The 25840-nt window shown below is 42.0% G+C and overlaps 1 protein-coding gene across 2 annotated transcripts in view; it reads right to left on the bottom strand.

Moving 5' to 3' along the window:
• The window catches only part of fz2 (frizzled 2), a 141892-nt gene that overhangs the window by 100369 nt on the left and 15683 nt on the right, over window positions 1-25840 (bottom strand). The window contains exon 1 of one of the 2 annotated variants that reach the window (XM_076529018.1): window positions 8946-9254. The exons of the other annotated variant lie outside the window; for it this stretch is intronic. The gene's annotated coding sequence lies outside the window, so the exon portion shown is untranslated. Of the gene's footprint in view, window positions 1-8945; window positions 9255-25840 lie in introns of those variants that run through there. 2 annotated transcript variants of the gene reach the window in all.

The raw sequence follows: 25840 nt of genomic DNA, 5'->3' as shown, positions 1-25840 counted from the left end.
GTGGGTGTAGGTTTATGAGTTGAGGGTGTAGGTGTGAAGACATTAGGGGGATTTGAGAATTTGGAAATTTAGGAATTTGGAGAGTGAGGAGTTTGGGGATTTAGGGATTTGGAAATTTAGGAATTTGGGAAGTGAGGAGTTTGAGGACTTAGGGAATTGGAAATTTAGAATTTGGGGGATTTGGAATTTGGGGGATTTGGAATTTGGGGGATTTGGAATTTGGGGGATTTGGAATTTGGGAAATTTGGAATTCGGGAAATTTGGAATTTGGAAAATTTGGAATTGGGGAAATTTGGAATTTGGAAAATTTGGAATTTGGGGGATTTGGAATTTGGGAAATTTGGAATTTGGGGAATTTGGAATTTGAGAGATTTGGAATTTGAGAGCTTTGGAATTTGGAAAATTTGAAATTCGGGAAATTTGGAATTTGGAAAATTCAGAATCCTAACCTTAAATCTAAAAATTCAAAAATTCCACCCTTCAAAATTTCCAAACACCCTCAAATTTCCCTACAAATAACATTGCATAAATTACAAAATAAATATCAGTAATTAAATCATTACAGTAGAAACTACATATGCTTATCTAACATCTGACACGTCCACCTTTATCTTCATTTTCCTGTCCCGATAGATCACCATGAAAGTACTAACAAGTATTAGCCCACGATTTTTCGAATTCCTGAATGGAGTGGTTTGTCATACAGCACGAAACCCGTACCTTCCAAACTTTCACCGATACTTCCAAATAAATCGTGATCGAAAGAAACACGGTGCTGCATTCGAGCACGTTTTACAGTCCTTATCAAACATCCAAACAACATTCTTGACTATCGAGATCGATCTATGAAGACATTTTGTCACCGTATTAGGAGAGACAAACAGCTTCTAAACTCTCGAAACGGATCGTTTGCATTGAGAGATAGAACACGAGTTCACACGGGTTTTTTTGTAGAATAAATCGTAATTACAAGAAACACGTTCTTAACTACTTAGGAGGACATGTATGTTGGACTACATGTACGTTGCCTTATTTTAGGTAAGGAAACCTGTAGGCGACAAGTTACTATTTGTTGGTAATTTTGGGGAGTTGGATATTTTGAGAGTATCAAGCTTTGTAAATTTTGTGATTTTAAAGTATTTCCAAATTCCAAATTTCTCAAATTCTAAATCTCCCAAATTCCAAATTTCCCAAATTACAAATTTCCCAAATTCCAAATTTCCCAAATTCCAAATTTCCCAAATTCCAAATTTCCCAAATTCCAAATTTCTCAAATTCCAAATCTCCTAAATTCCAAATTTCCCAAATTCCAAATTTCCCAAATTCCAAATTTCCCAAATTCCAAATTTCTCAAATTCCAAATCTCCCAAATTGCAAATTCCCCAAATTCCAAATTTCGCAAATTCCAAATCTCCCAAATTCCAAAGCTCCCAAATTCCAAATCTCCAAATTCCAAATCCCCCAAATTCCAAAGCTCCCAATTTCCAAATCTCCCAAATTCCCAAATCCCTAAATCCCCACCTCCCCAAAATTCCTTATATCCCAAATTCCCACCCCCCAAATCCCAACCCCCCAAGTCCCCAAATCCCCAAATCTCCAACCCAATCCCAAAACTAACTTAAAATTCCCCCTAAAAATCCCCAAAACCCCCCACATCATTGCCCATACATACCATAATTCTCTAGGGAAATGTATCACGCTAAACGCTGCACACGCTCCTCATCAGTCGCCGACCAACATTCCAGATCGTGCTGATATCTCAACAGATACATTCCTTGAGAGCGTGTTTTCCGCCGATTAAATTCTCTCCATGTTCAACCTCTAGTTGGCAAACCGTGTTCGATTAACATCGAGCTTCCGTTACCGGTTGGTTTCTCCGCCGGTTTTATTTGGCGGAAGAAAAATCGCGAGTAGGGGTCGTAGAAGATAGAAAACGGCGTGGCGCCACGGATGTTCGTCTTGGATTTAAGGAAAAACGATTGCATCGAGGATGGATGATGGGATACGGGGTTAGCGACGCGAAGACCTATACGGGGGCTCGTAGCAACCCCGTCGTTTCCCCACGCAGAAACCGAGAACTCGAGGGTGAGCTCAGAGTAATATACATTCATCCGTAGACAAGACGGATGTGGCGAGCTCGCATAAAAGTACAGACAGCTTTATTTTTTCCCTGGTTCTATCTGCATATTTATACAGGGTGTCTCGGAATTGATACTTGGGAAATGAGCGTAATTACAGGGTGACTTTTGGTCAATTTTTCTATTTATATATCTTTTATATATCTTTTTGTCTGTGTACCTTAATTCGTACACTTTTTACAGGGTACTCTTCTAAAGTTTTTCGTAAACCCACAATTTTTATATTTATTGCTTAACAAGACATTGGTCATCGACTGTGTATCTTAATTTTATCGTACCCTTTTTGCAGGGTGCTCCTCTAAAGTTTTTCGTAAACCCACAATTTTTATATTTATTGCTTAACAAGACATAGTCGTTGAACTATAAAATAATTGAGGAAAATGTTGATATACAGTGTTGACATAGAATGTTGTACATGAAAGTTACATATATGAAAAATACAGAAAAACCTGTCATTCTGCTACCCTTTCTATCACAGTTATTGCAACATAAAGGAAATTGAATATTCAAAAGTATTTTCAAAAACAGTCAAATAGGGTTGGTCTTATTTTTCCTCTGAATTCTAGATTTAGCCCCCCAGAAAAATTAAACTAATTCAACCTGAAGAGGTTCAACCACCATCTGATATTTCCCCACACACCCAAACAAGTTTCACAAAAATTATTATATTATAATACATACACCCCCATGTTCTATTAATTTTTATCACAAAAGAGAGGTCCATCAAAGAAGAATAAAGAAGACTGTCTACTTGCAATTTATGAAATATGTCTATGCATGATATTAATTATGGAATACCCTGTATAAGGCTCTCAATCCCGCCAGGGCTGCTCCTGATCGCTGGACGTTGGATAAGGTGGTAATCATGCGCGAGGTATATACGCTACCAGCGATCGTTCAGGGCCGTGTTAAGCACGGGTATCAAGCGTCATGAAGAGGCTGTTTTATTATGGAGGCAGAAAACTTGGCCACGATTAAAACGAACGGTTGATGAGGAAAGCTGGGGTAAATGTACGCAGCGGGCGTGACACTGCGATTGTCTGCTTGTTCATTTTTTTTATTTTATTTTCTTGAAATATGTACTTGCACATTATATGATAATATAACTAAACTTGCTGGTTTAAATTTATTTGGACATTGGTGATCTTTTTAGGGTTTACTGAACACTTCACTTACTATATTTTAACACTTCAAATATTTTTTAATGGGTTCTCAAATATCATGAAGGAAGTAGTTTAGGGATTATCTGAAATCTTCAAACTGAGGATCAATTTAAAGCAAGTTAATCGAAACATCTGATTAACTTTTTACCTTCGAAGGCGCAATTTGTGTCTGGAGCAATTTGTTGGTAGATAGCAAACTTTTTACTTGAAAAGTTTAATATACTTTGTTGAATTATTTCTTTATTATTAATTGCAGCTACTGCTTTGCTACGTTTATAGATCTATCATTAAATAGCTACAAAAAAATTTGTTCAAACTAGAATCGCCTTCGGTTAGGTTACTCTAGATTTAATTAAAAGATTGCTGCTATAAAATTCACTAATAAAAGACTCTGCCGTAAACTTCATATCTACACAACAATTTTTTCCACCCTTTAAGTAATGCTAATTCCTGTAGCTTCCAATAACCCCCGTGCATTAATCGATAGAAATTCCTATATCTTGAACAAGGACAATCGATCGATCGATGCCCGAGACAAAGACGATTAATAGCGAGGCTAAATTGGCAATTCCGATCAAAGCAAAACGGTTTCCGCGCGTTGCAGTATGAAGGGGAGGATAGATATGGCGGAATAAATTTCACGGCCAACACCCTGTACAACTTGATTCTCCTTATCGTGGGATCAGCCTCGATCGTCCGAAAATTACTTTCGCCATCCTGATCGCGTTTCCGATCGAGTTGGTCGGCGAACACGGAAAACTCGATACGAATTGCCGCCCGGGGCTGTAATATCGGCTATTCGAGTCGTTTGCAACCCCCTCCGCCATACAATCCACTCGATCCTTTGTTCGACACTTTTCTCCGCTGTCTATCTGCTCTTTTACTCCTGTTCCACTGTGTTATCCTGTGGATAACGCTGAAACTTCCGACGATCGTTACCGGAATAGCAACACAATAACAATCGGTTAAAAGAGAACAACGATCGGACCAATCGATTGCAGTTTATAACCGTTATTCGCCTTTATGATTCCACTCTTTGCGGATTTTTTAGCGATTCTAATATCATCCTTAAAATGGCGGAGTTTACATTCTGAATTGTTATGCAAGGATACTTTATTATGTTCAGCGATGTTTTAGTTGGGAGAAAGGTTGATGTTAGGAGAAAGTTGTCGACACTGTGTGTGAGATACCTGGAGATACATGTGGTTGAGGTTCTTCTTACATTTTGAGGACTTACTGAACATTTGCAAACTTGAGGTTCTATCATCTTAAAAATGTGAGAACTTCAGAATTTGAGACAACGAGATCTCACAAACTTAAATCTTCAGATAGAAGACTTAGAGATATGGAATTTAATAAATTGATAATGTAACACCATGTTCGTTTGAGCTCTCAAAAATTTCATTAACACCTTCACGTCCAGGTGTTCAATTTTTCTGCAGATAAATACCAAAATGTACGTCTGGCATTCCACCCCATGCTTGAACCTACGTCAATTAACTCGGCGTTCTATTATAACAGTGCTCTATTAGCCGATAATAGAGCGGATTATAAGAATGTCGAGTATATTGCAAGGATAGAGGAAATTTTCATGGACGATCTCACGAAGCCGAGGGACATATTGGGTGATAGCCTCCGCGTACTAATCAGAGGCATTCCCCGGCCGACAAATGGCAATTTAACGCTGTCGACCGTCTCGGTCGATATTCGAGCGACCCTTTGACCGTCGACGCTAATGCACGGCCGGCCCTTTATTTCCGGCTGTCACCCGGCTCGACGATACGCTCGACGTCGTTTGGTACGTCGAGCGGTCGGACGTGGGTGCCCACCAACCCAACCGGTGGGCATGAGCCACGGTTCTATACACTGCTGAAAAGGACCACGCCTCCTAGCCAAAGGATTTAATTACGAATTAATTGTGATGCACAGGCGCGTGGGTAATTCCACGGCCAGGTAATTGCACCGCCTAGATACTTGCTACCGTACACACCTGTCTCCTTTCGCCCTTTGTTCAAACCGCGTCCTTTTATCTTGTCGTCCGCCCCTTTCACCTAAACCACCCTTCGTCACAGGGATGCATGCTCTTATTGCTTCGATCGCGTCCAATTCTATAGTCTTTGACTATGACGTCGGAGATTGATGGGGAATTGCATTAGATAGGTACTAGGTCTCTTTAACCCTTTTCGGGATGAACTCGGGTTATCGACAGGGTTCGTCTATAATTTTTTATGAGAGTTTAATAGGATTAGATATTTTTTGCTTTTTGGGATGGTCCTTTGACAAGATTTTTATGCGCATTTAATTTTATGGTGAGTGGTGACTGGGGTAAGACAAGTATCGCGTCAAAGGGGTTAAAGGAAGAGTTTCTTGCTTGCATTAGACATGTCGCATCATGGATGTATTGAATATATTAGAATATGTTATACCTTGAAAAAGATGTACAAGGAGCAAAAGCGTACATACATTTTAATAAGATATTTTAAGAAAAATTAATTTTCATCTGGTGTTTGTATATAGAGTAATAAAACAAAATGTATAGTATTAAGTACATGTTTTCTAACAAATTTAAATAATCATGACTATTTTGTAAAATACTAATTTATCACGCGATTTTATTTGCGAATCACCTTGCAATATTTCATACATCGTGTAAAGTTCATAGAGGTTATGTTCTATAGCGTAGAGGTTATGTTCAACGAAACTGTCTAACAAAGCACTTACTTCCTAAAAATTTCAAGTTCTCAAGCATCTAACCATTTGAATGCAGAAACCCACTAAAAATGTATACAAAATCGCCCCAAATCCCGAGCTACCCCCATTACCACATTTCAGAGAAGTCAGATGCGCCGTCTGAGGTCATTACGCAAGCGAAATTACATCTTGGATAAATAACCCAATTTTCTGCAGCTCCTCTTCCTTTCACACGGTAAATTTTCGCAGGAAGATATATTTCCTACGTAAAAACGGTCACGCGATACAACCATCACATAGGTTAGATCGGACTTTTCTCGCATTCCTCAGCGGTTCTTATCGAAACTCCTGGCAAGAGGGTTGCGTCCCTGTTTGTTCGAGGGAGCGTTCGTCACGGATCGCCCCCTCGTAACGAGCGCTTTGAATCGGACACACTGTCACGTCGAAACACGACGTTTCTAAGTGGCGGTCCCGCTTCATTAAATTCTGTTATCCGTCGGACCGCATTGTCCGCGGACGTGTCCCCGGGACACCTGGCAGACCGACTGTCCCGACAATGGAACGCCACCCGCGCATTATCCCGCAATTATGCGAGCGTGCCGCCTCGCGTATTCGAGCGATCCACGTCAGGGCGTGGCGGAAGAAGAGCCACGAGCGATCCACTCGTTACGACGCATTGAACCGGCTCGAAAAACGCGTATGGGGGTCGCGGACCCGGCTCCAACAGGGTGAATTGTGTTGCCGTTGCGCAACCCCTACCGATGCTCGCGATCAACCGCGGTTAAAGGGGATGTGTGTCATTTTGCAATGCGATTTTGAGGGAAGCGTTTGTTACGCCGTTTAATCACCAAGTCGGGTAATAGGGAAATTTGATGGTAGAATTCTGAGGATTCTACGAATTCTAAAATTTAGATTTATTTAGATTTAGATTTGTTAGTAGGCTGAATTAGGAAGTTTTTTTATTTGGAAGCATAATTTGGGAAGTTAGGAAGATTGGAGAGCTGGAACCTGGAGATTTTGACATTTGTGGGATTCGGGAGATTTGAAGAGGTTAGTTTTAGGATTCAGGTAGTTGAGAGTTTGAGAATTTAGAAACTCTAGAAACTTAAATGTAGAATTTGAGGATGTAGAGCTTGAGGTTTCACGAATTTGGAACTTGAGGTTTGATGAATTTAGAACTTGAGGTTTCACGAATTTGGAACTTGAGGTTCATGAATTTAGAACTTGAGGAACTGAAGAATCAGAAATATGAGAAGATTTGACACTTGGGTCTATCTCTTCGAAAGTTTGTAAAGAGAAGTAGCAAACAGGAAAGTTTGCAAGAAGTACTTTAACTAAAGCACTTAGTTCAATGTGATTAGCAGAAGGTCTAACCAATCCCATTACCGATGGACTTCAGTAGATACAGTAGAACAATAGTGTCTCGTTAACTGACCAGAATGTCAATGGCAACATCTCCCGATCTAGCTCACATACGGTAAATACAATAACGTCTCGTTAACTGATCGGAAATAATGTCTTCGAGACTAATGAATCCGGTGCGCAGTAGATACTCGTTAACTGACCGAAATAATGTCTTCGGTAACGGATGGACCTAGTTCGGCATTAGCACAGTAAATACCGTGATATCTCGTTAACTGATCGGAAATAACTTCGGTAACTGTACCTGTAGATATACTGCAAGTAGATATATCTGTACATTTTCGAAGGTAGTTACTGTAGCGTCTCGTTACCTGACCGGAAGTAATGTCTTCGGTAATAGACTCACGAATCCAGTCGTGTGTAGATGCAACGGATACGAGTGTCTCGTTAACTGATCGGAATAATGCCAATCGTAGGCCAGCTTATCGTGTACATTATTAAACGTAATTAGATATTGAGCTTATATTCTAAATATAAGATAACATACTCATTATGCATGTATGATGGAAGATTACAGGATTATGCTGACAAAAATAAATTATCTTGCGGTTTTATGGGGAGAGAAAATGAGGAGCATTTAGAACAGTTATTTAGATGTTGGAGTTTAAAACTAGCAAACGGTAAAATGTACTTTTATTGATATGTGTGTTTTAAGATAGATGGACTCTTTGCACTATTTTGAGTCTGACTGCTGACGCACTCGGGACGCAATTTTATTCGAATTTTTAATTAGTTTCAAAGTGATGTTCTTTCGATACTAAATTTTTTAATACGCTTCAAGTTCTTTTGCGTAGTCGATACTAAATTGATATAATATTTCAGATAACGCCTTGCACTATTTTGACTAGTGACGTACTCGTACTTTGTGATCAATTTTTCTCAAATTTTAGTGTGCTTCAATTTGAAGTTGTCCAATTGCATAGTCGATACTAAATTTTTTAATAAGCTTGGAATTTTTAATAAGCTTCAAGCTCGTTTGCATAGTCAACACTAAATTGATGTAACGTTTCAGATAACTCCTTGCACTATTTTGACTAGTGATGCACTCGTACTTTATAATCAATTTTTCTCAAATTGCTTCAATTCGAAGTTGTCGCATAGTTGATCTAAATAGAAAATTGACATAGCATTTCAACTTTCTTGGTATCAGTACTGCAGCTGTGATTAGTTCTAAGCACCTGATAAATCAAAATACAAGAGGGTGGTTCGCGTATGATTATATATTTAGTCCTCTGTTCATCATACGATCAATGAAAGAAATATCAATGATCAATGGAAGAAGTATCATATGATATGAATTAAAATGTACGAAACGATATACACCGGACCGAAGATAAATAAATAACAAGCATAAGGGTAAAAATGTTCAAAATCCTGAATAAATCAGAGTTCGTAAAAAAACTTAAAATTCAGGCAAGAAGCGCAGCGAGTTATCGGCAATCACGGCGCGGCTTAAAAAGCCGCGATCCATCAAGGAAGAACGTGACCACGAGCGTATCGCGGGTCTCATCTTTCCAGGTTTCGATCTTACCTGTTCGCCGTTTGAGATCAGATCGTGCTAAATCGTCGCGCGTGTTCTCGGTCGTGTCCCTTCTCTCCGACAGTCAACAACAAGGGATTCCCCGCATAGTCACGATTTATCGATACCGATTCACTCACTCTTCACGATTTAACCACCTCGCTCAAGGCTCTAAATAGAACCACCTCGTTTCGGTTCGAACAAGATCGACCACAGTTCGTTTCACCGCACTTGCACTCGTGAAGTCACCTCTAAACCGAAAGTTCGTAGCAAAATCCTCGAGATCGGAAGATTCGCGTCGGCCGGGTTGCCAGCGTGGAAGGCGCGCGAGAAATGTACGCTCCGCCCGTCGGCGCTCGCTTTTATCGACGCTCGCGAGAACCGCGCTCTCGAAGCTCGCGCAAGCGTGTTCGCCGTCTTCCTTGCTCTCGCGAGTTATCTCGCTTCGACCGACGCTTCTGAGCGACGCCGAGCGACGCTGGGACACGCGTGTGTGAGAGGACGCGCACACTCCGCTCGCTACGCACACCGCCGCCGATAAAGACGCGTCGCATCGCCTGTACGCGGCTGCCCCTTTCGCGCGGATGCTTTTCTTTCGTCGCCTCGCACCATCGATCTGCCACGACTTCCGACCTTTCCCAAGCCGAGAAACCGACGCGAGCGATACTCTCCCTCGTTTTAATAGATGAAAACGCGCGATCCGCGAACGGATACCCTGGATCGCTTCACTGACTCGCGGCCCGCGAGCGAAACGCGCTCCACTGTCGCCTCTTTCATTTCGTTCCACGGTTTCTTGGGACGGGCTTTCTTCCGATTCGATGGGGATGGTTTTAAGGTTTCTGGGGTTTCGATGGAGATCTTTGGGAGAGGGAGTTTTGATAGGGACACATGGTTTTTAAAGGCACAGAGAGTGCAATTTTTTTTTTTGAATATTCACCGCAATCGTGGAGAAAGGTTATGTAGTTACCAGATCGTTATGAAGCTTGCGAGTGACATATACTGAAGGTTCTAAATGGACTTGAAATTCTAAATTGATAAGTCATAGATTCTTTCAGTATCAAATCCACAAGTTCTCAAATGTCTGAAGTATCATTCATAAATTCCCAAATTCCCGAACTTTTTGTAGTTGCCAAATCTCAAAATCTTCAAATCTCTAAATTTGCAAACCCCTAAATCTTCAGATCTCCAAACCCCAGAACCCCGAAATCTCCAAATCTTCAAATCTCCAAATCTCTAAATTTGTCAACCCTCAAATCTTGAAGCCTCCACATCTCTAATTTTGCAAACCCCCAAATCTTGAAGCCCCCAAAATCTCTAATTTTGCCAACCCCCAAATCTTGAAGCCCCTAAATCTCTAATTTTGCAAACCCCCAAATCTTGAAGCCCCCAAATCTCTAATTTTGTCAACCCCCAAATCTTGAAGCTCCCAAATCTCTAATTTTGCAAACTCCCCAAACTTGAAGCCCCCAAATCTCTAATTTTACAAACCCCCAAATCTTCAAATTTCCAAATCTCTAAACCCCCAAATCTCTAAATCTCAACACCTATAAATCTCTAAATCCCTAAATCTCCAAATCTCCAAACCCTGAAGACTAAAATTTCACTCGAACTGTTGAACAAGTCCTATGTACACCTAATCGCAATCGAAAAAAATATACAGTTCTAAAAAATGTTTTAAACCGCGCACAATCGTGCGAAGATAACGAACATCGCCGATGAATAATAATTGTGTACGTATAATATAAACGCTGTAAAATTCGAGGTGCAATGTTGCAGGAGAGTTCGGTGTGCATTTTATAGCTTCATAAATGTCAACGGTGAAAAAAGGGCGGTATAAAATCGCGAAATACGCGTGAACTATGAATGTCCACGAAACGAAGCACACAGTGTAAATAAATTAGACGTACGAGCAAACAAAGTACGAATGAGAATACCATTTTAAACGAGTGTCGTTAATTTTAACTAAAAAAAGTCATTTTCATGTGGAGAAAGATTAAAAGCTTCTTAAGAATGGAATCCAATCTACGGTGGTTCTAATTTGAAAACTCGTGACACTTATTTTTATAGCCGTTTTTGTGGCGCCACAGGAATTTCTCGGTCTATTAAAATATAGTAGACACTTGTTATATTGTCATTTTTGTATAAAAACTTCATCGATAAATTTTGTATAAAAACTTCATCGATAAATTCTATACAAAAGCTTATTGGTTTTAATTTTTAAGTAAATTTGTTCATCGCTGAAATATTATTGAGTCTTCATTTATACTACTCATATGCTTCACAGTTGACATTTATAATCATCATGTTTATCATGAGTTATCATTACGCAGCCACACGTGAATGCAGCTTATCAGACGTTGAAATTAACAGGTGTAATTACGGTGCATTAGAATTATTGCACATATTCCTGCGAATTGTAATTACAGTGTTGAAATTATCACACATTGAGCATCGGAATTATCATTACAGTTTTGCATACATTGTACAATTTATGCATGACAATTACTACGTGCAATTTTCACGCGCTGTAATTAACACGTAATGTATTTTCCATGCATTGTAATTACTACACATTGTAATTTCCCTGCGTTATAATTACCGTACATTGTAATTTCACACGTTGCAACCACGCATTGTAATTACAGGGTAACTTGACGTGGCATATCACCACGTGTTATATGGCCAAACGTATTCGTCCTATAATACGCCTATATTATAGGACTAATATATAACCTGTTGTATGTCACCTATTGTATAACCAGTGCAGAAATATCCTCGTAATATAAAACCAGCATCTCGCTATATAGCCAACCGCAAAGTGCCACCGCAAGTCGATATAAAGCGAGTAAAGTGGATCACACGCGCATTCATTCAACCCATCGATTCATGTAAACGTATTAAATTGCAAGTCACGAATCAGGAGTCTCATTACCATTCAAGACGTAAACCGCTCGCGAAATAATCCGTAACGATATATTAATTCCAGAGTGATCCACTCGTTATCGACACGTCAGACACTCGAATCGCGCATAAATTTACGAACTAGAATAAAACGTATCAGCGCAATTAACCCGTGAAATTCTCTCTCGTACTTCATTCGCACCCCTCAATTGCAAGAACAAAGCGAGAGGATCTAAATAACCGTTGAAATAATTCTTTTTATGCAAAAGCAACCACGGGATGCAATTATTCGATTAACATTTGCTGGAAAGCTGTCGATCGCACGCGAACGCCTCGACGATTCCATTCGTTGGAAATTCGTTGTTCATTCAAGGCCAACCGATGCAAATCTGCTCGACAACGTTCGATCATTGGCGTGCCTCTCCGCGAGTTATTAATATCTTAATTACGTTCGACTCGTTTTTGCGAGGACGTCTGGTCGATCGGTATCACGAGACAGGACGCGATTTCCCGGGATTAAAATCGCGTCATCCACCAACCTCTTTGAACACAGGCGTTTCGTTCTGATGTACGGCGTCTTGTTCCAGACATGCGATTAACATCGTGCACGGTACTTCCAGAGATCGATGTTAAGTATACCCGACTGTTGTCTCGAAACTCGAACGTTAATGTGCTTGTTAATTTTTTGCTTACGATGCTTGTCGCAAGAAAAAGACTCACGAAAATAAACTTCGATGATTCTGAAGGATGAAGATATTGTGACTTCGATGCATGATACAGTCATTAATTTGACGATGAATTAGTGAATTTCTGAGACGCAGATTAGTTAATTCGTTTAAAAATATAGTTTGTTATACTATAGTTGGTGATAACATTCTATGAATGATTAACTTGTATAAGAGATACGCTAGGATCTAGCGTATCAGCTATGATACACAAGTACTGATTCATTCATAAAAAATATTTCTGAAGTATGTAAATACCGATCTGTCTATAAAGTATGCACGTGATATACTTCTAAAGTACGTAAACACTGAATAGTTTGTAATAAATGCAAAATAGTGTGCATATTTATCGACGTCGATATATTTGACTAGGTACCAATAAAATTATGCTATATTTTTAAAAGTCCATTTTAAGTTCGTATTCAAGAATCGAAGCAAAACCTTTTACTGGCAAAGTGCCTCCCCAAAACAGACCAGCAAAGAATCGAGCAAACTGCACTTCCTTAAATATACAAACACCTTGGAAGGCCATGACTGGGAACCTCCTAAATCGTGAGATTATTCCTCCCATAGTGGATCGGCAATTCCACGTTCCGTAAAATGGTAGCGGCGGAACAGCAATTTTTAATTCCCAAACAAGGAGCCAGAACGACGAAACGGGCCAATAATTCGAATGTGCCGGGGAATAATCGAGGGAGCACAGGTATCGATCAAATATGTTAAATCGAACACGCAGCCGGCACGGCGCTTCCGTGGAATCGGAATTAATCGCAACCATTGGGAAGCCCCGATCGTGTAATCAATTGCATATTCAACGACGATTCTGGCAGACAGAGGGGTGGGGAGCGAGTGGAAAAAGTGCGGCAAAACACTCGAGCCAATATCAATTCATCAAGGGTTAAGGGATAATTCGCGACGGCGTTGCGGCGTCACGTGGACACAGATTATTGCTCTCGAGCCGTAAATTTTCGATGCAAGGTGTCGAGTATGGCGGCGTTTTTGAACAACCTGGAAAAATGAAACGAAAACACGGTTGAATTAGCGGCCGATTCGGATCGGATAAATATTCTGGCGGCTTTGCTTTTCTTCTCACTGGCAAACATTCTTTGGCGCAATCGAGCAATCGCAAACATTTATTCGGCGGCGTGCTTTCTTCCTCCGCACGCTCTTAAACTCCGCTACCGTTTCATTCGCCGACACGCTATCGTGATTGGAATCGATGTGGGTCGTGCGAGAAGTGAAATTCAAATTCGAGGAAATATCGAATACGAAGCACTTTTTATTACTGCAGTTTTAAATACGTGCGAGTAAATTAGTTTGGCGGCTGTTCATTTTAGGGAATATTTGGTGAGAGACATTTTACCTGATACTCCGGTAAAATTAGTAACCAGTGTCACTCGTGACAGTAGAGTTCGGATACAACGAGTCAAAATTATATTCGCAGCACGAGTTTGGAGTTTAATGTCAATTATAATTTGTCTTAACATTCCAGCAACAATTAGCCCTGATTGACGTAACCTCTAAAGAAATTATAGGTTAAGTAGCTTCATTCACTGTACAAATTCATGTTCAATGAAATTGAATAAAGTTGGTCAATGAGCGCACTTGCCTATCATTTCTTGTAATAAAAAATCATCCCTCTAAGAGTTCACCCTTACTGATTTTTCTGATGTTACAAAAATACTTCGATTTTCGAAGTACTTCACTTCGTTCGAGTAGAGAGTGTTAGCTAGAAAAAAGACTTGTCGAAGAATCGAAAAGCGTGGAGTATATTTCGACGTCACACGTCGGTCTGTGGCTTCCATTTAACGCGATAAGAGTAAGCGTTCGTGGTGGCATTCCTTTCAGCAGAAGGCGACGGAAACCGGCCAGCAACGAGAGGCCGGTTGAAACTTAGAGCGCCGTATCTTGTTTAGACGCGAGAGTAACGGAGCGTCTACTATATTACCGCGACTAATGGTAATGACGCTCGTAATTCTCGGCGATAGTAACGGAGGAGCTGGGGTCGAAGGGAAACGCGTCTCGGGTCCGATACCAAATGAGTTATACCTTCGGAGCAGGTACTTAGAGGCCGATGCTCGCAGTATCGGGTGAACTCACGGCGGAATCACGCGAGAAGAGAATCGAAGAGGGCGGAAAGGAAAAAAGAAATGGCACGCGGGAAACGACGGAAAGTAGTTGTACAGGGTGAAGGAAGAACGACGTGGCGACGAGGCGTTTATTTATGCCTCCTTCATCGGGCATTCCTTCGGCGATACGATTAAACGGCTGTAAATGCTTCCTCGGCTGGCCGCCTCGTTTTCTCGCGTGAGCTATCGCGCGTGCTTCGCGTGTGAGCGAACCGCAACCCCTGCTCTACGAGGCACAATGAACTAACAACGCTACACCGAGACGTGGAAACGAGATAAGCCCCGTGATGCACTCTGATGAATAGCCACGTGAATCGGCATTGAAATCGTGCGTGGCCATTGTCCGGGAAAACTGGTCGCTTGTATCGACTTTCGCATTGTCGCGAAAATTCTGCACGCCATATTAATAACCAAGGAGCACAGATGCCGCTGCAGCATCCTGATGCTTGCTTTTGATAGCCTCGTGCCAGGGGATCGAAATTACCGCCTGAATTATTTCGAGGATCAAAATGATGAAATGTACGGTCATTTTAACCCTCTTGCACCGCTATTTTGGTACATTATTCGTATCAATTGATTTGACATTTACCCTGTACGAGTGGCTGGATACTTTACATTTATTATGTACTAAATGATCACACTTTGTCGGTTCATATTTTTCATACGATTCATTTGCACATATCGTTCATACATTCGTACATATTATACATATTATTTATTGTCCACGTATTTATTGTTCACGTATTACATACTTGTTAGAGTCGTATAACTCTTACTTTCATTCATTGGCTTCAACTGACTCTTTGTTACGGTGCAACCCTTAGCATGAAACAAAGAGTTCATTCATATTATGGAAAGAATTTACAACCTAGCAGAAAGAAACTTTGCATTTGAGTACATGAAGATTTGCAGGATATTTGATGATTTTGAAAGAGAAACTTGTCCGAGATTTTCTCGGCGAGTGTCCTCGTAGCTTGCAGAATAAATTGATAGAAGAGTCGATGGAGCACACTAATTATCGGTCCCGCGGCCTCTCGCTTTGAGGCGTAATACACGAGTGAAACGGGAGAGCTCGTAAGAAGCAACGAACCTTTTTCACCGGGGAGCTTTTTTCGCGTAGAATCATGCGACCACACACTCCGCGGGCACACATGCACGCGCGAAACGGCCCTTCTGGCTAGATGCATCATGTGGAGCATCTTGTTCTTCATCTCGGTGACGGTCCTCGTCCACCCTCCAGCCTTTTTCCTCTTTCTTTGAATCTCCCGCTGCAACGAACGAGAGGCTCGCCCTTTCCATCGCGTACACGGGCACCGGCAACTTTGCGCGTTCCCTCTCTCCTTCAGCCGCGTTTTCTCCTTTTTGTCGAAGCTCGAAGAAGAAAAAAAAAGGAAGACCAAGAAGAGAGAGTACCGCCGAGGTAATCAAAGGGGTAGGTGTATATTCGTGGGTACTTTACCCCCTCCTCGAAACGCCCCGCTGCTCTCGAGGTACACGCGGGAGCGTTGCCGAACAATCGTTTCGGGAGCTTTGAAGTTTCCTCGGCTACACGTCCCCGCCTCGTTCGCGTTCTCCATCAGCCCACGGTGCACGCGTAGGGGGACCAAACGCGCGTATGGCGTCGAGCAGCGGAGATGTGACACGGTGGCGCGGGGTGAGACGAGATCGCATGGGGGAGGGAAATAGGCCCGGACTCTCCACCCACGTAACAGCCGCAACGATAATGTCGTCGAACGTTGCCACTGTGAAAAGAGGTACCCGGGTGGCAGGGGGCTGCCGTTGCAACCGTGCTGCTCGGAGAAGATGGAAGCGAGAGGATCGGATGCTTAAGGGGCTAATTACAGAGTATTTTTCCCCGGAGAAGATGGTCATCGTGGTACGTTGGATGGTACCTGCTTTGATTTATGCCTTTACGAGAGAGCGCGGCCGGGCTTTGTGACGACGCGTCGTCACGATAGGTGTACTCCGCTCGGCGTGCCGTCTTCCATGTCGCGGGGGCTAATCAACCAAAAAGAAGCTCTTCTTCCTCCTTTCCTCTTTGTCGTTGCCGCCCACGGTTTTCGTTACGGCGTACTCTTCCCGGTTTGTCCTCCTCCTTCCCAGGTGGATACCCTCTCGTTCCCCCGGCCTTCGTACGCGTTTCTTTCGCGGCCGTGCCTTTGCTCCCGATGCCGCGTATGCAGAAAACATCGCGGAAGTGGCCACTCATTGTCCCCGGAGTGGCAGTCGAGTGCAGCTTTGCCGACGACGGGGTAATTAGTTCGTATTATACTTTGTGACATCGCCGGGGTCGGCCAATGAAGCCGAAGAGGATCCACTCTCTTCCGCTCGTTCTCTCTTCAGCTACCGGTCGACTCTGCCGCGCTTCGCGTTTCTCCTCTTCGAATCCAATTACGATTTCGGTCCCCGTCGACTCTCTTCCTGCAATTGGACGGTGGACGTTCCGCGTGCGTGGATGGATGAAAATCTCCCCCTCCGCCACCCTCGCCAAGCTTGTCATCGGTTATTCTCCCTTTGATTCGCGTCCCACAGCGATAGAGAATAACGAGAACGACGGAGAGGTGCGTGCCTCTCTGTCCACGAAAGATCGTCGAGCATGGTCGAACATGGAGGGCCAGCGTGTTACCAACATCCTCGACCAGCTTGAGCAGACCCGTTGTCTCTTTTCACGACCCCGTGTCGGACAACGGGGACGCGAACTTCGATGGGCAACCTCGATGAACTACTTTCGGGAACACGCTCAGCTGCAGCCTTTCCATTATTCCGAATAACCCAACTTTCAAAGTGAAATTCAAGAATGAACCCATTAACACCGTTTACGAATAAACAAATTCCAATTTTAAAATCGTATATCTTATCAATGCTTGGTGATTTTTCTAATAGTCTTCACGTCGTTCCTCACGATCCGAAAGATAAAAATGGTCGAACACGGAAAAAAGTTCCAGAAAACGAATCGAATTCCAGATCGAATCCCCGGCAACTGTGTCTAAGATTCTGAGGGAGGAAAAAGTGTATTCCCTATGTGTTCCCTTGTTCGTCGCCTGTCACCGATGTCGCCTCTTTTTGCTTCTCTTTTTCGAACCTTTCACCCCTGCTCGTACGAGCTATCCAGCTGAAAATGACATGTCTTGGATCTGCGTGAGAAAGATTGTAAGAAGTTCTCTATAAGAAATGGTTGGTCATAGGTTAAACTATCCTCGAGCCTTCAAATGATTTTTTGCTATCAAATATCATTTCAGAACATTTAAAAAGTATCGATTATATCGAACCTATTTTCTATTACTATATTTGGTCATTAAAAAAAAACATTCTGAAGGAATATTTATACCCAGATTAAAATCTACAACATGATTAAATTATTTAAGCAGTTAGAATGTTTTGAACTGTAACTCCAACGCATCTTGACCCGCGATTTCACCTCGAGCAAAGTTTCTCCAGTCATCTTACACGAAACGCTTTCACTTAAACCCACATAGAAACAGACACTTCCTGCAACTCGCTGGAACATTTAATCCGTTGAACGTGAGCCAAGTTGACAGTCGCAGCGCGACGAGTTAACACGTCCAATTTTCGTCCAACTTGTTAATTTCGTTCGAGCCATTCCGACAGCTGTCACGGCATAAACGATTCCTCGGGAACCCAGGACCGGCCGTTTGCACCCGGCACACAGCATCTGTTTCGCGTGCCACTAATACGCAAACGGAATTTCCAACCCGTCTACGTATCCAATTGCTGGCGAACGCGAAAATTGCTGAACCAGCATCTGAAGCATCGGGTCTGGGTCTCGTTCAGCCCCTGGTAAATGAGCCCGCGAGCCAACGCAGCAGAAACTAACCAACATTTTCATCGGTTCGCTAGCTCTCGAAACAATCGCTTTCGCACCTGAAGGGCTGGTTCACGGCCTGAAGGTCGAATATGTCAGCGCTCTTGTATTGTATATTTCTCTGTGAGAATGCAGGTATATTGAGAAAGATGTGATTAAATCGAAGAAGCTAGTGTAGCTTTGTACACATTTTTTGATGGAAGTTGTTTGCTTCAGTCATTCACACCGGTCAGACAGGAAAACAAGGAAAGTGCTTCTTTGAATTCGTGGAACTCGACGAAGGACTTGAGACGGGTGCAGTACTTGCAGAGATGACCCTGTCCCTTGGACAGTTGCTAATTTGGGAGGTATGAAGATTTAGACAGTTGGGAATCTTTGCTAACTTCGAGATCTGGCTGAAAATTTGGAGATCTGCAAATTTGTATCTCGAGGATTTAAAGTTGATAACTGTATAAATTTAAGAGTCTATAAATTTACAGCTACAGAAAATTGTATAATTGAAAGTTTAAAAATTTGCCAGAAAGTCCAGATTGATCCACGAAATTTGTAACTCGGAGAAGAAAAAACAAAGGGAGGGAAAAACTGGCAGTTCGTGTTTGGTTACACAAATTGATTTCGTGGCATCGATTCCGCGACACGGTCTCTTCTCCCTGTCGCGTTCGGAGCCGACGAGCGGACATCTGCGCGACTGAATAAATCATTCGGCTGATCGAGTATTCATTTAGCGACTCTCTTGATTCCCGCTAGCGAAACACGGAACAGATTCCTGCGGTTCGGGAGATAAAAAAAAAGGAGAGTTGCATCGTTAAAGAGTAAATTTAAAAAGTCTGGCTTTTATCCTAGAATTAATGAAAAACAGCGTAACGGTTGACTGTGTAGAGGCCGTTCTTGAAACGAAGCCCGGCCACTCGGGCAATTTACAACCGCGTTTTTCAAACGACCACCGCCACAAAGCGATGTTACCGCAAACAGTTTCCAGTTGTTATCGCGAAGCGGATTATTTATTGCGAGAGGCGGTAACGTCGTTCCCTGCGTCGGGTCACCCGACGGATTATACGCAGCCATTGTTAATTGCACGCCGATGCAGCAGGGAGAAATGAATCTGGAGCAAGCGGAGGAAAAAATATTGCGCCAGCTAACGACCTTTATTTTCTCAACTACCGGCTAACTCGAACCGGTTGTACCGCGGACTGACCTAATCCTATGTTTACCGACATTGCAATTTCCCGTGCTTCTATCAACGAACCTGAATATACCGTATTCTGTGTACAGAATTATGGCGATATGTTTGGGCTAGCGATTGGGCAAAGATTCATGCCTGTGTGCGGATATTAGACTCCGATCGGTAGCTTTATTCAAGGATTTGAATTCCTATTCCCAATTTTTTAGTTTCATAATTTAAGACTTCTCAGATGTTGAAACTTTCAGGTTGTTAAATTTCCTCAATTTTGAAATTCTCAGAAAAATTCTCTATCTTCAAAAAATTCTCAACCTTACAAATTTACAAACTTTTCAAACTCCCAAGTTTCTAAGTAATCTATAAAATTCTTAAAGTTCCAGTTCCTTGCAAAAACCTAGTTTTCATACTACTCAAATATGATCCATCTCCGTGAACCAAGTTTCCGAGGTTAATGACCTGCATTAACCCGCAAATGTGCCAAATATGATGTGGCGGTGAATGCACCCCATTCGGTGTCCGTCTTGGACGAAGCGAAAAGCAGCAGTACAACAGGGTGTTCGCAAGCAGGGTGCAAGGGACTTCTCTCCGGTTGGCTCTCACCCTTTCGCGCCCTTCTTGCATCATTCTTCTCCGTCGGCATCGGGCGCATGCACGTCACCCCCGCGCACACGCACGCACACGCTCGAAACAGCGTCGAGGCTCGACGGCCGCGTCGATGAATTCTTTGATCCACACTGTAATTAGTTGGTGGCAAGCAACGCGTAGCGAACCAACCCCGTTCCTCGTTGCAGCCCCGCAGTAGCAGAAGCTAGCAGCACCCCGGCGAATCACCGCGTGGAGGGGTGTGGGTAGCGAAAATGTTTGAGTGGCGATCAAAGTAGTACGACTCTGCCCTGTACCGGGCTCACCGGGGGCAGCAGCCAAGGGTGGCGGTGCTAAGGAAAGAAGAGAAGGTGGTGCTGATGGTGGGAGGAAGAGGTAGAGGGGAGAACCACCCCCTCGTCGACGCCGACACGCGCTATTGCCGGATAGCTTGCCATTGGCGTAGCTTCTCCGCTCGAATTTCAATTTCTAGCCTGCATTCACTCTGGATATCAAAGCTTTCGATTTTGCAATTGAAATCGTGCGAACTAACAGAATACGCCTTCAATGCATACCTTCAAGCTCGAGGAAGATAACGTCGACAAAGTATGACAGACATTTCTACAAATTTTGAAGATCTTATAAATAATTCTATATAAACTAATCTCAAAAGTGTTCATTTTTTAGTACTCACATTTTTCGTCGGATCTTGTGAGTGAATAAAATGAGAACATATAATGGAAGATGTTTTCAACGATCTTAAAAAAAGAAGTTCCGACCTAAGTTTCGACCTGATTAAGTTTTAAATCCTATCATTTATTGTTACAGGAAGAAGCATTTATTTTGATGAGATACAAAAATCCGTATCGTTCGTTAATTTCCCTTCATCTGTGTCCTTTCTTTCTTCCTTTTATCTGCATAGTTAATTGATCATTTGATAATTCAAAAGTAAGAACAGAAAAGAAGTGTAGGACAGTAAAAATGTGGAGTTTCAGTGTCAGTGAGCGAGTATCCAAAGAACGCGAACGGTCCAAATAATTCAAGACAGCACTACGCCAGTGTTGGAGGGCGCCGTATGACACGTCGAGTGCGGCACTCCACGCCCTCAAAGCACCGCCGCCATCCTTCTCGACGACGACGTCGTCGTCGTCATCGTCGTTGTCGTCGTCGTCGTCGTCGTACGTGGCGTCCTGTAACGTTGCTTCTACGAAGACGCGTATCGGTGTGGGAATTTAATGCATCCGCGGGAAGAGCGCCGATGGATAAACGGAACGCCACTCGACTCGCTTGCTACCGCTTCGAATGCAACATAGTTTCATTTCTCGAATGTACGAGCTTCATAGTACCGGTTTCGGTGCCGTTCCTACAGATGACGGAATCGCGTTTGTGGGATCGTTTCGTAGTTCCACCACCCTCATCCCTTACTTCCTCTTTCAAGGAATGTAGATCGCAGGGTGAACATTGTTAAGGACTTGGAGAAATTCCGGCCAGCACGATGAATGTCGTTTCGAGTATGTATACATGATTTTAGGGCATGTGGAGACTCCTTGCGGTTTCTTCGCACAACACGTTCTTAACCCATATGCGAATTTTCTGTTATGGTTCTAAATCCAGTAGTTTGAATACAGGATGCTGTGAAATTTTTTTAAATGAAATGTTTAAAATGATGTACTATTTATAATTGATGTATGATTCACTTGAAGGGGACCTTTATATATGAGGGTTGTAGTTGAAGTTTTAGTTAAGACAGGTCTTGAAAGAATTTATTTTACTGATTATTTTTCTTCAAAATGTATGATGATTGAATAAAGACACTGCCAATCCAACATTTCATATGTACCATCTTCTACTTCATTTCAAAATGAAGTATAACTTAAAAAAGATTTATTGAAGACATAACCTAATTTGTTCATTCGATCAGCAACTATAAAAAGCTTTAAATAAATTCACATTTCGATAGCAATATAACAAAATGAATGATACAAAAGATAAAAAAGAATGACAGACATAACCTAACTTTTCTTGTTAACCAAAAATATTTCGATGTGATTTAATTTCCTGTAACTTAACCTCGAAAGCATACATTTAATTCAAGAAGTTCGTATTGAAAATCCGGATGTTCGTAGACGTACATAAACCCCGAAGAATGAGCTCTCACTTTTAAGATAAAGAGGACGAACTCATTTCATATCTCTTAAAAGCGTTTCCCTCGACATCCCCTAAATCCCGAAATCTGACTATTCCCGGACAAACTCGGAAGCAACATTTTCGATAAATGCGCGACGCACAAGAAGGAAATCCGTTTCAAGAAGTCAGAGACGAAAGAAGGAAGGATGGAAGGAGTCGAGCCGGCAAGTAGGTGTATGCACGCGCGTGTACACGAGCGATTTTATGCTCGCCAACCCTCTTTCCGCGCGGCGTAAACCCTCAGACACGAGAGGGGCGCAAGGATGGGGTTGCACTTTCAGACGCGAATTTTCACGAAGCGAATAAAGCGTGTTAAAGCCCGTGTTTTCATGACGCTTGCCTCGCCGCCACGCTCGAGTAATATCTTAATCCTCTTACACGAGAGAATGGTAACCCAAACTCGAACGTTGCAGAAAAGTGGGACGAAACGTCGGGCTAAGCCGGAGCGATCTCTGATCTCGAGATCTCGCGTCCGGCATCTGTTCGTGATCTCCAATAAAATGGCGCGCCGACATCCAAATGTCTACCGTTTTATTTATATTTAACCCCTTGCGCAATTGCTTTCATTTAGGAATTCTTTACAAAATAAATTATAAGGGGTCCTCAATGAAATTTGCAGTATAGAATATTTCATTTATTATAAGTAATATGAATATTCAACCAAGCTATTTATTTGAATTATTTATAACATAAATGTGATGTTGAGACACACTACAGCAGTGCAAAGAATTACCTCTTCATCTCTCGTATAATCAAATCAAGTTCAACCAAAGTAAAAATCTTGTAAAGTATTAGAATTTGGACAATCAACCCCAGTCTCTGAAACAGTCTGCAATTACGAAAATTTGAAATAAATATTCATTCCCCTGGTACAAAGTTCTTAAAGATACGAATTCGTTAACGTTTCAAAATAGCTGTTTGAATATTTATTTCCGGCTCGTTCGCCCCGGGAAACTTTCCTTAAACGTGTAATTCTGTCGTTAATTATTCGTCAGAAATTACCTCATATAAATTAAAATGTACTTGGAGGATAATATTTCGCGCGGTATATTTGCATAGCGAAAGTCTAAGTGTACTTTGCTCGACAACAGTTTGTCTCCCGATATCCGGCGAAAAAAATTTGTAACTTGGATGTCTGCCCGAAGGAATATCTATGGAAATGAAACGGTCAATTTTACTGAAAAATTTGCATTCATAGAAGTTCTGAATGTGCACTGAATGGGGAAGTGTTATGAAGAGATTGGAATATTTCGAGATTGTAAATTTGATGAAATTATTCTTTTCATGAGTTAAGAATTATTTTTTACTGTTTGTGTAGTAATTGACTTGTATACAAAATTATATAATAATAATTAGGTAAGATGCTTTAGTGCATATATAGGGAAGTTCCATCGTCGACCTGCTGGGTGGTGTTTATACGTAGAAGATCATAATAGCAAGTTTAAATATTAAGCAGATTTTTGAATTCGGTCAGTAAATTTCTGTGTAGAACAAAGTGGTGTAAATGAAGTTCCGAGGCAGATCGTTAAGCGATATCCATTACTGGAAGAGGATAAAGACCGGTAAAACAGAGTACAAGGATTTGAAGAAGGAATATTGCATAAATGGAAGGTTTGGGGCAGGTGTCTCGGGTGAGGCAACGCTCCGGATTTTCAGGGATGTTAGGTCCATTTAAATTTTAAAGTGGCTGATGAAACGGCGATCTGCCGATCCTGCCTACGGCTCTCTCGAGCTTAGCGCGAGCTTCATCCCCGCGTCGAAAAGCGTTGTAACCGCGATCGATTCGACCCCCGCGAATTCCGACGAAGGTATATCGGGGACCCGTGGCAACCCCTGCGCGGCATTAATGCACCGAAACGTAGTTACAGTTTGTAACTCTATTTTGAGGGACATGCACGAGCTACGGGTTCCTGTATGCCGCCAGAATCCGTCCCCGTGCAATATTCCGTAGCACAGATAACGTTAACGGTTATGACGACGTCGAAGCGGAGCTGTGGGGTTCGCCAGGGGTGGAGTTGACGTCCTCTCCGGCTATATATGTATATAATTCGAGAATTACCGACTACACTCTCGAAGCAATCCCCTTTCGGCCCATTCTTCGTGTGCCTCGCTTTCGCTTCTTCGCCAGGAACGCCCGTAACATCTGTGTCGCAATTATTCGGTGCACGCTCCCGCTCGAGAGCTTTCCTTCTCTGATCGATCGACGATTGTTAGTCGATCGTTTAAACAGCTTGTTTACGAGACGTAGTCACGGGAAGATTATCGTTCGACAATGCCGCGACCAACTGGGTGAAATCGATCTGTAACTCGGACAAATTAAGCGGAACGGATGTACTTCCAATCGTCTTCCATTCTTCTTCCTTAATAGTCGGAAGCTATCGGCGTCTTATTTATTCGTCAACTCTTACTAATTCTTATTTAGTTACTGCTGGGTCTAATGGTCAGTAGACCTTACGATAACCTGACAGGGTTTATAGGGTAGCCATTTTGTGTGTATCTTGGGGTAGCCATCTTGATATTTATCGTGATTTGGTTAGGTTTATAACAGACTCTTTTTACACAAATGGAATTGAAATATTATTTGTGAGGTTGTGAAATTGTTCATAAAAGAATAATACATAATATAAATATATTTAAAAAAATAATTGTTGTAAATATATTTACATTGTTTCAAAATTCTTTAACGACACGTGTCGACTTTGTGGACTAACATAAATATATTTTGACCATAAAATGACGAGAGGCACACACTGAAACAGTAAATCCACACAACAAATGAAGTAATTAAACACTTATAACCTATTTAACAAACTTATAAATACTGTAGTACACCTATACTTATTAAAAAAATAACCCCAGCAAAAAGTTGATCGATGTAAATTAAAAGTTGAAGAACAGAGAAGTCACAAAACTAAAAAAAAGAAAGAAATTAGCCCCCATCCATAAAGGTATTAAAGTAGAGCTAACTACCAGCGTTATTAGGAGTAAATAACAAACAAGTTATGGTTAATTCGATATTCGTGCAAGCGAGGCGCGGTGATTTATGAAACGGCGTTAAGGGTGGTTGCGGGTGAACGTCGTAAATTAAGGAGGCAAACATTGTAATGCAACCTTGTCTTCCCATCTGCCGCAGAATCATTGCGCGTCGCGAGCATGCACGACAAATTCTTTCCGTCTGATTAATTTCCTAGTGGAAATTAATCACTAGGCAGGGGCTTGCGAAACATACGTCGTTTCGGTCCGTTGATCTACATGGCAGAACGCTTCGGAAGAGAGGTAGCGCAGCCTAGGCAGCATCACGAGGGTTTCGAATAAGGGAAAGCTAGAAAGGGGGTTAGGGGGCGGAACCCCTCGAAATATTGATTGACATCCGGATGACA

The sequence above is a fragment of the Megachile rotundata genome, chromosome 2 (genome assembly GCF_050947335.1).
Source record: "Megachile rotundata isolate GNS110a chromosome 2, iyMegRotu1, whole genome shotgun sequence".
NCBI classification, from domain to species: Eukaryota; Metazoa; Arthropoda; class Insecta; order Hymenoptera; family Megachilidae; genus Megachile; species Megachile rotundata.
Note: the sequence above shows the minus strand (reverse complement) of the source record. Positions and strands in the feature narration are given on the sequence as shown.